We start from the raw sequence: 13,766 nt of genomic DNA, 5'->3' as shown, positions 1-13,766 counted from the left end.
CATTCTAAAATTTGTTTAAGGGAAAGTTTATTGTCTTTTTGATTTTTTTTTTGAAGAAGCTATGCAATTCTTTCATAGAGGGAGATTACTACATTAGAGATGTTTATGGTATAAAATCTTAGAGGGAGAAAATTTCTGTCAGAGAAAGACTTGTTTTCAAATTTTATTGTGCTATAACATGTTGTGTTTCCATCAATGCCAAAGAGGGAGATTGTTGAATACAATTGTCTAATTATGTGTTGTCTTTGATGTTACAAAAATGTCATATTAGTTGGCAGACAGTTCTTACTGAGCTCATTTGGCTAGCAAGGCAATTTTCCTTGTCTACCAAGCATTCATGTAAATTGCTTTGCATAGATAATGTCTACCAAGCTCACTCGAGCATTGAAGGAAATTGTGGCAGAAAGCAGTGCTAACTGAGTTCTCATGGTTAATGAAGGAAAGTTGGTCAGAGGTTAGTGTTTACCAAGTTCACTTAGTTTCCAAAGGATTTTGCAAAGTTCGCAGTGTTAACCAAGCTTTTGTTGGTGACCACAAGAAATCATTTTAGGATCAATATTTACTGAGCAGGGTCGACCAATGAAGGATTTTGTTGATTTGAGAAATAAAGTTTAGTTATTTCAAGTATTAATTCTAGCCAATTGTGGTAATGATTATTGGTAATTGTAAGTTGTAATTGGTCCAACTTGATAATTTGAATGGTATAAATGAAAAGTCAAGTTGAGATTCTAAAGTGTATGAGTGAGTATGCAAGTGTATTGATTGTTTAAAGAGGAAAGTGTGAGCGAATTTGAAGGATGGTTAGATATCCTTGAGGAGCAGCAAAGTTATATTTGATCAGGAAGGATCTAGCATGAAGTAGAACAAAGATCTATAATCAACAAGTTTAGTTGCATCTCATTCAGGTCATTTCATTGTAACTTTCTTACCATTGTAGCAGTGATTCCAAAATCTCTTAGTAGAGTTGGTTTAACAACCAGTTATAAATCCTCTAACAAGGTGACAGTTCCATTGAATTTTTCTAAAGACCTTTGGCAAGGCCACTCCTAATAGGGTGATTAAATCCTCTAACAAGGTCACAACTAACAATGTGTTTTGTAACTTTTAACCAGGTTGGCTCCTAACAGGGCTCACTTTAGAAGAGTGAAAATTAGTAGCTAGTTACTTGGTAGTTTTTTCCATATTGGATTTCCATGTTAAATCTGGTGTCTCATGTGTTCATGTTATTTCTTTTATGCTTGCATGTTAATCACTACGAATGATTAAAATCTATTAAAGTATAACATACATTGCATTTACTAAGTTACAACATTTTAAGCATGTTTACTGAGTTACAATAGTAAATAGTTTTATCAGATGTCTAAGGGATCTGTGGACTTATTTTTGTGGTAACTGATTCACCCCCCCCCCCCCCTTTAGATACTCCATCTATATTTCCAACAGTAAGAACTATGCTTTCTTACTCTACATACAAAGGTTTCAAAGTTTATAAAATGGATGTGAAGTCATCATTTCTTAATGGTATACTAGAAGAAAAGGTTTACATTGAGCAACCAAAAGAATTTTTTGATCCAAACAACATGAACATGGTATGTAGATTACACAAAGCTTTATAAGGTTTAAAGAAAGCCCCAAGAGCATGGTATGAAAGGCTTCACAATTATCTTGTGAAGATTGGTTTTGAGAAGACTAATGATATAATCAATCTATATTTGTAGATAGAAGGAGGTAAAGGGATTTTACTAGCTAAAATATTTGTTGATGATATCATATTTAGAGGAAAAAAATCCATTGTGTAAGACATTTACAAATGAAATGAAGAAAGAATTTGAGATGTCTATGTTTGGAAATATAAAGTTCTTCATCATTTTACAACTATATCAAATGAAATATGTATTTACATCACTCAGTCTAAGTGTGTAAAGGAAATATTGATTTTTTTTGGTATAGAGGATTCAAAACTTGTTAGCACTCCTATCGTGATAGGACACAAACTATCCAAAACTAATGGTTTTGTTGAATTAATTCAAACATTATACAAGTCTATGATTGGCAAGTCACACTATGTAGTAAATAGTAGACTTGACATTGCATTAGTTGTTGGGATTTTTGCAAGGTTTTCTACAAACCCTAGGGAGAATCATATGATGGTTGTTAAAAGGATCATGAGATACTTGAAAGGAATGAAAGACTATGGTCTATACTACAAGATAAATGATAAGTTTAAATTAGGATCCTATATAGATGTTGATTAGGCTAGAAAAATTGATTATAGAAAGAGTACACGTGGTGGAGCATTTTTCTTAGGAAAGATATTGGTCACCTAGACTAGTAAGAATCAAAATTGTATATCTCAATCTACTATTGAAGCTGAGTATGTGGCTGCTATAGTAAATTGTACAAATGTGGTAAGTATCAAATAGCTACTCAAATGAATGAAGGAAGAAATTACTAAACCTATGGTACTTTATTGTGATAATACAAGTTCTATAAACATATCAAAAAACCTTGTGATGCACACAAAGACAAAACATATTGCAATCAGGTATGATTACTTGAGAGAGTTGGTTCAAGACAAAGAAGTGAGAATGGAATATATGAATACAAAAGAACAGATAGCTAATATATTCACAAAATTTTTACCTAAGGATTCCCATGAATATCTTAGAGGTAAGCTAGGGGTAATACACCTATCCAAAGCTACTCAAGAAGCAAGAGTAGTGCCCTATATCAGTTGAGTTGAATGCCATATTTTAAAAATTTGGTGCAATGGATCTTACTTTAGGATCTGCCTAAAGTAATGAAGGAGTTGAATCAAAAGATTTATAGTCACATGCAAGGTGATAGAGGGAGAATTTAAATTGATTATATCTATGTGAAAATATGACAAGTCTTTGGCATTGTTATCAAAGAGGGAGATATAGGAAAGAGGGAGAAATCCCTAGTGAGAAAGCTATAAGACAAAGAGAGATCAAAGAAGGAGATTGACAAAGCTTACATTAGCCTATACAAAGGAAGCACATATACTTATAGAGGGATAAATTTCAAAGATATTAATTTTCTTTTTGATATTGTTGTTGGTATTGGTTTGTCGTCAATGCAAAAGAGGGATATTGTTGAAAAGAGATTGTTTGAAGTGTATAACCTATCATGGAACAATCATTATTTTTTAAATGATGTAAAATCTACTACTTGCTGGTGAGACAATTTCTTTTTGGTCTGAATGTTATCATTTGTTTGATTGATGAAGAGGATTTGAAAAGAGAAGATAACAAGAGAACCTAGAGAAAGGTTGAGTTATTTGGTGTATAAAAGGAGCAAGAAGACCAAGTAAGACATTTATTATATTATTTATTGTTGATCTAATTAATGATAAAGTAAATGGTTACTTTAGCTTAGCCAAGAAGAAGTGTTTTCTTAAAAAGTGTCTACCAAGCTTGGTCGACCAAATAGTATATGCCGAGAATCAGTAAAATTTACTAAGTGCTGAGCATTAGGAAAATACCAGTAGTGACCGAGCTGAGAAGACATAGTTGGTGCTGAGAAACCTAGTTTTGGCCTAGCATCGAAAGACTATTATTTTTGAGTGAATAGTGTAGATGTCAAGTGATATTAAAAAGTATTAAATCAAATATTTGATGAATCTAAGCCAACTAATTTGATTTCTTGAATTATGTGAAGCATGTGGAAGATAAGTCTGAGGAGATGGTGGCACATAAATCAAGATAAACCATTTTGAGACAAATTCAAGAAAGATTATAGAAGAAGTTTCTAGAAGGACTAAAATGGAAAAGTGGTTAGATTCGTTGAATCTTACCTAACCCTAAAATGGATGATTATGGTTAAACAAAAAAAGATATAAATTCTCTATTTATAGAGATAGCATGCTAGAAGAAAAGGTTTTCATGGGTGAGAACCTAAGGAAGACAAGAAGTCTAGGGCATTGCTTCATTTGGTGGCCAAATAGAAGAGACTACAATTGGCATACAAAGCAAGAAGGCTTAAGAGGTTGGATTCTTGAAGGGTGACCAAGCTATTAGAGGTGAAGAGTATGAATGCCAAGCAAAATGGAGGACTAAACTAGAGATTTGTAATCTACAAGTTAGTTATATTTTATTATCAGATCAAGTCTTGTTGTTACTTTCCAACAACTATATCAGTGTGGGTAAGTCCTTTGGATTAAGATTGACCTAACAATCATTTTTAAATCCTTTAACCGAGTGACATTATAATAGAATGTTCTAAAGTCCCCCAACAAGGTTCACTCCTAATAGGGTGATTGAAATTCTTTAACCAGGTCACATTTAACAATGTGTACTCTAATCTTTAACAAGGTTGGCCTTTAAGAGGGCATCACTTCATAAGAGTGAAATTGGATAGCATGTTACTAGTGGTTTTACCCAAATTGGGTTTCCATGTAAAATCCTTGTGTCAAATTGTGTGAATGAGTTTTTAGCATTTTATGTTTACATTTTTGCAAAGTTATTTTGACCTAGGATAGTGACCTACTAAGTTAAGATATTGAATAATCTAATGGATGCATGTATGGTATGCTTTTATGGATATGAATCTATTAAGCACTAAAATGTTTTATTTGTACATTTGGACCTTGGATAACCGATTCACCCCCACTCTTAGTTATTCTAAAGAATTTCAATATTTTTTTCACTAAGTTGTATATTTGGTTCTTATTTGAGAGTTGGCCTTTGTATTTAGTTTTGGGTTGTGATTTAATGTATTGGATCAATCATTGGGATGCATGTAGAATATTATTTGGTCAATCTTCTTCAATATGATGATCTAGAAACTTGTGTAAGCCATTTTGGAAAGTATAAATAGAGAATCATGGACTAGGTTTGGGGGAAATAATATGTAGAGGGAATAAGAGGAAGAGATTGTAGATCTCTTGTGTTGGGGTTATTTTTTATGTATATGGATCATTGTATTGGTCATAACTAGGAAGGCCTCATAGTTGGCCATGTATGATGCAAATTGATGAATAAATGAAATACTATTAGTTATCTCTCCTTTTGGTGTTTTCCTAGATGAATTTCTTTCATTATGTAACTCAACAAGGTTTGGTTGAGTTTTAGGCAAGCCTTTGGCCCTACCTTTCAATATATCTCCTTGTGCTAATAACTATTGTTAATCTTTGATTATGTTTAATGACATGGATGGTTGAATAGTCATCTAGATTTCTATGGATCTTTTTTTTGCAATTTTCACACTTTGATGATGTGGATTACTTAGATAGAATGAGATCTTACAAGTTTTGTCTCTTTTTTTCCCCCTTTCCTTGGAATCCATTACCATTCCATCAATAATCCCTATCAAAAAAAATTCCACTACAATATTGCATGCAACCAGTTACCTCCTTGCATGCACTTTACTCTTTTGTTTCTTATATGTATTCATATCCTCCTATAATAGAATTCAAAATGTTCACTTTTGTACAATTTTATCATTCAAAGAATATTTTCGAAGAATTTTTCCTGTGAATGCTTATCTATCCATGCCAACTAGAGGAGATTAGATGTATAATATGGTCAAACTAAAACCATGGATTGAGAAGGGAATAGTATAAACATCTCTCGCACTCTTCTCTCCATTCTAACTTCACCAAGTTGTTTATTTGTTGTGGCATTTGTTAAATCCATATGATCATTTTAACTAGAGTAATGTTTGTACCCTTAAATGATGGGAATATGCAATAACATAAATGATGGTTTCTCAAAATTAAATTTCTATTTTAATATATTTAATACCCATTAGAATAACTTCTCAAAAAAAATTACATTTTTATATAAAATATTATCTAGTAATCACAATTTTTATATCTTGTTTCAATTTACATGTTTATACCATGGCTTCATTAGATAACAATTTTGTGTTATTTTCTTTTTTATATGTAAACTTAATTTTATATATATATATATATATATATAAAATGTAGTATAGAGCAGATTTCCACAATAAAAAATGTGACAAAATAATAACAATTACAGATATGAAAATATATATATATAATGTAGTATAGAGCAGATTTCCACAATAAAAAATGTGACAAAATAATAACAATTATAGATATGAAAATAATTTGTGAAGTTGTACTCTATCTAAAATTTATTTTTGATACTTGTTTTTAAGAAAATAATAATATTTTTTCATAGTTGTTACTATCACTTATAATATTGGTATCTTTATTCACCTCTAGAATTTTGAGTCAAGTCATTGACCTATGTAATATTAAAATAGTGATTGCAACTTTATTGATATTAAAATGTGCAACATCTTAATAGTAATGTTAATTTTTTTTAACATGACTTCAACACTTTACAATGCATTAAAAACTAGGTGCACTTAATGAATATTTACAACAAAAAATCCACTTGAAATATGGGCATTTCAGTTATAATTTTACATTTCTCACACTCTTTTCTCTAATTGGGTTGTTATATTAACTTCTTTTCAAAAATTCTTTTCACCTTATGAGGGGATTTTTTTTTCTAACTTACTTAGTCTATCCTATCTATGTTTCTTATATTTCACTGAGACTTTATGTTTTTCTTGAAGGGTTTGCAATCTCTTATGTCTCCTTTGTAGACAAAATTCTTATAGGAGATTTTATTTCAAATAAAGATATAATATATGTTTCATGCATGTCCATTTCATGCATAATTATGTGCCTCATCTCTATAAATCAATGACATTACTAATCCTTCATTATAATTCTTGAAGTCTTATGAGTCATCCTTTCATTATTTCATTGGTGAACACTATTATTAATTGCTCTGATTAACATAAATTACTATCGATACTTATATGGTCTAGACCATCTACATATTTGGCCTTATTCAATTTTTCTAAAATGTTTTGATACCATCTTTTCATGCACTTTTTATGGTATCTTTATATGCAATTTGTTACATTTTTATGGTTTTGATACCATATCTTTGTATACACTTTTGTTACATTTTTTTGGTAAGTTATGTATGGTACCTATTGCCATAAAAGCTTGCACCCTTGTCCAAAGTTTTTACTTATGGACAACCTTGTAAAACATGGAAAAAACCTCCAAGCTGTCAGATTTGAACTATGAGGTTGAGTCTCTGGAGAAGGTTAGCTTCCTTTACTATCAGGATGCACCTAACTACTCTTGGAGAGGAAAAGGGAGAGAAAAATACAAGAAAACAAATATAACTATTCTAGCCTAAGGGGTGATGCACCAAAATAGAGTGTTCAATCCTATCTCTACCGATACATGCACACTTGAACTATTATGATAGCAAAAGATATACACATCCAAACTTTAAAAAAAAAAACCCAATAACCACATGCAGATCACACAACCAGATAAATTACTCAAGGAAGAAGAGAGTTCACTTGTATATCATTCATAGGTCAAAAGATACAATCATGCAAATTGTAGACAACCACAAAACATTGAGGAGAGGCAAATAGATCTTGCACAATACATCAATGGCTGAAAGAGATAAGGTAGGAAGTCATGAATAGTTCAGAGGAAAAGAGAATTTACAATGTTCATGCCAAAACATGCCAAGGAACATATAGAAGGATTGACCCTAAGAAATATTACAAAATTTTCCTTTATAGTTCAGGCATAACTCAAATAGCTTCCACCCTAAGGAAAAACACAACTACTACCATTGAGATTGTAGAGAACACTCATACAGATTAAGAAGATCCGATCCTAGAAAAAATCTAGATGTAAGAAAATGTAATATTTTTCCAAAACCATAGCCTTGAGAAGATAGAAACAATGACTATTAATGTATAGTTGGGTAGATAGATAACCAAGCAATGAGTGAGTGCTCCTTTTACATTTAACAAGCATGGAAGGTAGATGAAGTGACTAGTATTCGATCGAGCAGATTGTTAGGGTTAAACCACAGACATAAATAAAAATTACATGCAAATATAACCAATATCAAAAAATAATAGATCACACAAAAAAGAACACAAGACACCAAGATTTAACGTGATTCACCCAAACCTTGGGCTACGTCCACCAAATAGCAAGTCCAATATTTTATGATCTAGTGATTACAACTTGATTACAATCTGTAATCCCTTATAGCTCAATACTACCATAATAACCAAATTTTGCATCACCTTATGAAACAATCCCTAACCTTAAGCCCTTTTATACAAGTATTTTTATTGCTTTAGGGTTATAATTAATAATTACATGTCGGCCCAAAATCCTAATAAAATAAGGCCCAATTTTTTTTTTTTGGGTGATGTCCTGAGCCCCAAAGAATTTATGAAGTATGTACAATACTTTCCTGATCAGTCACCAAAAACTAATGAAGATTAATTTTTTTATTACACAACTATTATTCTTCTATATCAGCACACCAAGTTAGAAATATCAACAAGTCAACAATATTCAACATTTACCCTGTACCCTTCCCACAATTTTATTGTTTGAAGACCTTTTTATTTTCCATCTTGAACAAGTTAAAAATATCTTTATCTTGGTCAACCCAAGGACCTATAATCTTATGATTGTCAATGAAGTCAATACCCTTTGTAGCATCTCCAACCTAGAGCCTAGTCTCTACGATCTTACAATCATCAATTATCTCATGGTCAAAGGCACCCTCTATAACCTCTACAATTTTACAATCATCAAATCATCTTAAAATTGGGCCCTCCTTTTACCCTTCTTACAATCTTTCAACACACCAATATTTCATAGCATCAAAAGCCTACCAAACTGCCCTTACAATCTTACGATCGCAGTTAACTTAGCCCTTTGTCATGACTTCGGCAATCTCATCATTTTTACCTGCAATCTTATGACATTAATTCATCGTAAGATCAAAACACTTCATCTAACTTCCTTTTCCCTTAACTACAAATGCTAACTATGTTATTACCTTCCAAACTAGGCCTGCCATGTACACGTGTCAACCTCTCACTTTATCACATGAATTAAAGGTCGAGAAACTCTACATAGAGACAAAGTGGTGGTTGTGGATCTTATTTTATCTGATAGTGATGAAGATACATTAATCCTATCAGTACCTCAATCAATGAGAACACAACCCTTTGCTAGCTCATCTAACATCTTTTCCATCTCGCTTGTGACCCACAAAAGAAAAAAGGACCTACAATCACTTGATCATCTGCTCCTTATGATGTTATGATATCATGACCTTACGATACACACCCATCATAACATCTTACCACTGTTTAACTTGCCCGTCAATCTTACAATTGTAGTTTATTGTGGCATCACAACACTTTACCCTTGCATCCATGATCCTATGACATTGGTTAGGTTAACCGTTTCATGACATCGAGAAAGGCAACATGAAGGTCTTCAACTAGATGATGAAACCCTCGATCGTAAGATTAGGGCTCTTAGAAAATGATATGAAAATTTGAAATATGGCATGAAAAGCTAGGGTTTGTAGATTTTGATCAACTAGGCAATTTTGACATGATGAAAGGTATCTCTGGTTGGTTTTCTATAATGGTGTCAAAAAATGGGGGGGAGGCAAAATTGGCTAACAATACCTAGTTTTCAAGGTTAACTATCAACATTAGTTCTATTTGATTCCTAGTTACCTTATTTTTCATAGGGATTCATGGAGTTTCCATCCATCTCAGATATCGGGTTACACTTACTTCTATAGAGTTTCTCTCCTTTTACTCATTGTACTTTGTTGCATTTCACTTATATATTTCTAAGGCAATATTTTTTATTCACCCATAATTCTTAGAACATGTTAAATTAATAGCATATGTCACATATTTTTTTCATTGGTCTTAAGTATGGGATTCAAATGGAGATCATCTGTGCTCATTTTTTTCCTCCTTCATGTTTCCTATTTATAGAAAATGAGTATAGACATGATTGCCAATCTAAGTTATTTTATAATTTTCTAAATTATAGATTATTTTCTATCACATCTCTTTGTAACCTACTAATTTGGAAATGAGATTTCTAGGTTCATTACTTAGATCATGTGTCATGCACGTTGTGGATTAGCTACCCATTCACTTACAGTGAGTGTTAGATTATGGTGACTGATCAGGAAAGTACTATACATACTTCATAATTAGTGGGGTTCTGGCCGTGGCCGATGTTGTAGCTAACATATTACGATCGACATATGGCCGACATGTTGTAACCCTAAAATGAATAAAATACTTATATAAAAGTGCTTAGGGTTAGGTATTTTTCATTATGTTGTGATGTGAAATTGCTTCTTGCGGCGATATTGAGCTATAAGGGATTACGGATTGTAATCAGGTTGTAATCACTGGATTGTAATAAGATCGGACTTGTTGTTTGGTGGACGTAGCTTGGGGATTGGGTGAACCATGTCAAATCTTGGTGCCTTGTGTTCTTTTTTGTGTGATATATTATTTTCTATTATTGGTTACATTTGCATGTAGTGTTTTATTTCTGTCCTTGGTTTATCCTAACAAGTGGTATCAGAGCCTAGTTGTTTTTCAGTTATCCTCTACAAGAAAGTTTCATAGTTGAGTGAAAGCAATGGTAGATGAGGGTAAGATGAGGGTTGATAGGTTTAATGGGTAGAACTTCAAGTTATAGAAGATGCAAATGGAAGACTATATGTATCAGAAGGATTTATGGAAGCCGTTGGAAGGCAAAGAGAAGAATCAGGGAACTATGTCAGATGCTGAATGGGATCTTTTGGATAGAAAGACACTCAAAAGCATTCGATTATGCTTGGCACCATCAGTGGCATTTAATATTACAAAAGCAAAGATGATAGAAAAGTTGATGAAAACCCTAGCGACACTGTATGAAAAACCTTCCACTTCAAACAAGGTATTTCTCATGAAGCATTTATTTAATATGAAAATGGTAGAAGGTGGATTTATTACAGATCATTTAAATGAGTTTAATACAATTACTAGTCAGTTATCTTCTGTGGGTATCAATTTTGATGAAGAAATTAGGGCTCTCTATATTTTGTGTTCTTTGCCTGAAAGTTGGAATGGCTTGGTAATGGTTGTGAATAATTTTTTTCTTGGATCTAGTACCCTAAAATATGATGATGTGATCGGTGTTGTTTTGAGTGAGGAAACTTGTAGGAAATCCTTAGGCGGATCTACATCAGGAAGTGCTTTGAATGCACAAAGTAGGGGCATAATGACTTAGAGAGGAAGTAACTCTGGAAATCGTGAGAAATCAAGAGGAAAGTCAAAAGGGAAGAGGTCTCAATCAAGAGGATTGAATGACTACTGGTACTATGGGAAACCAGGGCACAAAAAGAAAGATTGCTAGAATCGAAAGAAAAATGAAGGAGATAAATCAGATGGAGACAAGGAGGCAAATGTGGTAAGTAACAAATCCAAAGAGGATGCTTTCCTTCTATCTTTAGAAAGTGTAGATGATTCATGGGTTTTAGATTCTGGTGCTTCATTTCATGCTACACCTCATAGAGGTTATTTCATTGATTATGTCCAAGGGGATTTTGGGCTTGTTTATTTGGGGGATAATGAACCCTGTCAGATTGTTGGAAAGGGAAAAATTAAGATTAAGTTGCAGAATGGGAATCATTGGCTACTACATGAGGTAAGACATGTTCCAAGGCTGAGTAAGAATTTAATTTCAGTGGGGCAACTCGATGATGAGGGTTGTGTAGTTACTTTTAATGATAAAAATTGGAAGGTTTCAAAAAGTTCCCTTGTAGTAGAAAAAGGTGTGAAAGTAGGCACCTTATATCTTTGTACAGGTCATATTTTTCCTTCTACTTTGATTGTTTCAGAGAAAAATGAATGTTCAAGAACAATTGTTGCAGTTGAGCAGGGAGAACAAATAGCTAATGTAGATATTGATATAGTGCTGTGGCACAATAGACTTGGGCACATGAGTGAGAAAGGTATGAAAGTACTTCATTCAAAGAAAGTTTTACCAGGTCTAAAATGTGTTAATATGGATTTGTGTGAAAGTTGTGTGTATGGAAAACAAAAGAGAGTGAGTTTTTTAAAGATTGGGAAGGAAAATAAAAAGGAGAAATTAGAGCTTGTGCATACAGATGTATGGGGAGCAGCTAGGGTATCTTCGCTTGGTGGATCTCATTGTTATGTTACATTTATTGATGACACAACTAAAAAAGTATGGGTTTATTTCCTTAGATAGAAATTTGATGTATTTCAAACTTTTAAGAAATAGAAATGCTTGGTTGAAAATAAGACTGGTAAGAAATTAAAATGTCTTAGATTTGATAATGGTGGTGAGTATTGCAGTCATGAATTTGAAGATTATTGCTCCACTAATGGTATTTGCAGAAAAAAAATTGTTCCAAGGACTCCACAGGAAAATGGAGTGGCTGAATGCATGAACAGGACTATAATGGAGCACGCAAGGAGTATGAGGTTGCATGCTGGGTTGCCTTTACACATGTGGGTGGAGGCTATCAATACTATAGTTTATTTGATTAATAGAGGTCCCTTTACTCCTTTGGGCTATGGTATTCCAGAGGAGGCATGGACTAGTAAGAAGGTGAGTTATTCTTTTCTCAAGACCTTCGGTTGTGAAGGTTTTGCTCATATAGACTCTGAAAATAGAACCAAGCTAGAAGAAAAATCAAAGAAATGTATCTTTTTTGGATATGGCATTAATGAATTTTGTTATAGGCTTTGGAATTTTGAAAAACATAAAATTGTAAGAAGCCGAGATGTCATATTCAATGAGAAAGTGTTGTACAAAGATCTATTGTAGCAATATGAGAAGAAAGAAAATGATTATGTAGTGCTAGATGATACTCCAAAAGCTGATGTTCTAGCCATTCCTCATGATGTGCAACAATTGCAACAACAAATACCACACACACTAGTGAATGTTAGACGGTCAATGAGGTAAATTAGACCTCCACAAAGATTTTCTCCCTCTTTGTATTCTATTTTACTAACTGATGCTGGTGAACTTGAAAGTTATGATGAAACTCTGTAGATGGTTACTAAGATTTAGTGGGAGTCTGCAATGAAAGATGAAATGGACTCGTTGCTAAAGAATAAGACATGGGATCTATCCAAGTTTCATGCAGGTAAAAAGGCTTTACAAAATAAGTGGGTTTATAGGTTGAAAGAAGAGGAAGGAGGTAAGAAAAGATTTAAGGCCAATTTAGTTGTAAAAGGATTTGCACAGAAAAAGGGAATTGATTTTGATGAGATATTTTCTCCTATTGTTAAAATGACTTCTATTCATACTATTTTAAGTCTTGTGGCTACTGAAGATTTGCATTTAGAGTAGTTAGATGTTAAAACAACCTTTCTTCATGGTGATTTGGATGAAGAAATATATATGGCTCAGCCACAGAGTTTTGAGGTCAAAGGTAAGGAGAACTTAGTGTGCAAATTGAAGAAAAGTTTATATGGCTTGAAGCAAGCACCTCGGAAATGGTATCTAAAATTTGATAGTTTTATGCATGAGCATGGATATAGTAGGTGTCATTCAGATTACTGTGTTTATTTTAAGAGGTTGGATGATGATAGCTACATTATTTTATGTTTATATGTTGATGATATGTTTGTAGATGGGTCTAACATGGATCATATTAAGGGGCTAAAATACCAATTAGCACATGCATTTGCTATGAAGGATTTGGGGGCAACAAAACAAATCCTTGGTATGAAGATTTGGAAAGATAGGAAGAACAAAACATTGACGCTATCTTAGGTTGATTATGTTGAGAAGGTGTTGCAATGTTTCTCTATGGAGAATGCTAAAGCTATCAGCACACCTTTACCTAGTCATT

Source organism: Cupressus sempervirens, chromosome 10, assembly GCF_028749045.1.
Source record: "Cupressus sempervirens isolate cs-2001-9-10 chromosome 10, ASM2874904v1, whole genome shotgun sequence".
Taxonomy (NCBI): domain Eukaryota; kingdom Viridiplantae; phylum Streptophyta; class Pinopsida; order Cupressales; family Cupressaceae; genus Cupressus; species Cupressus sempervirens.
Note: the sequence above shows the minus strand (reverse complement) of the source record.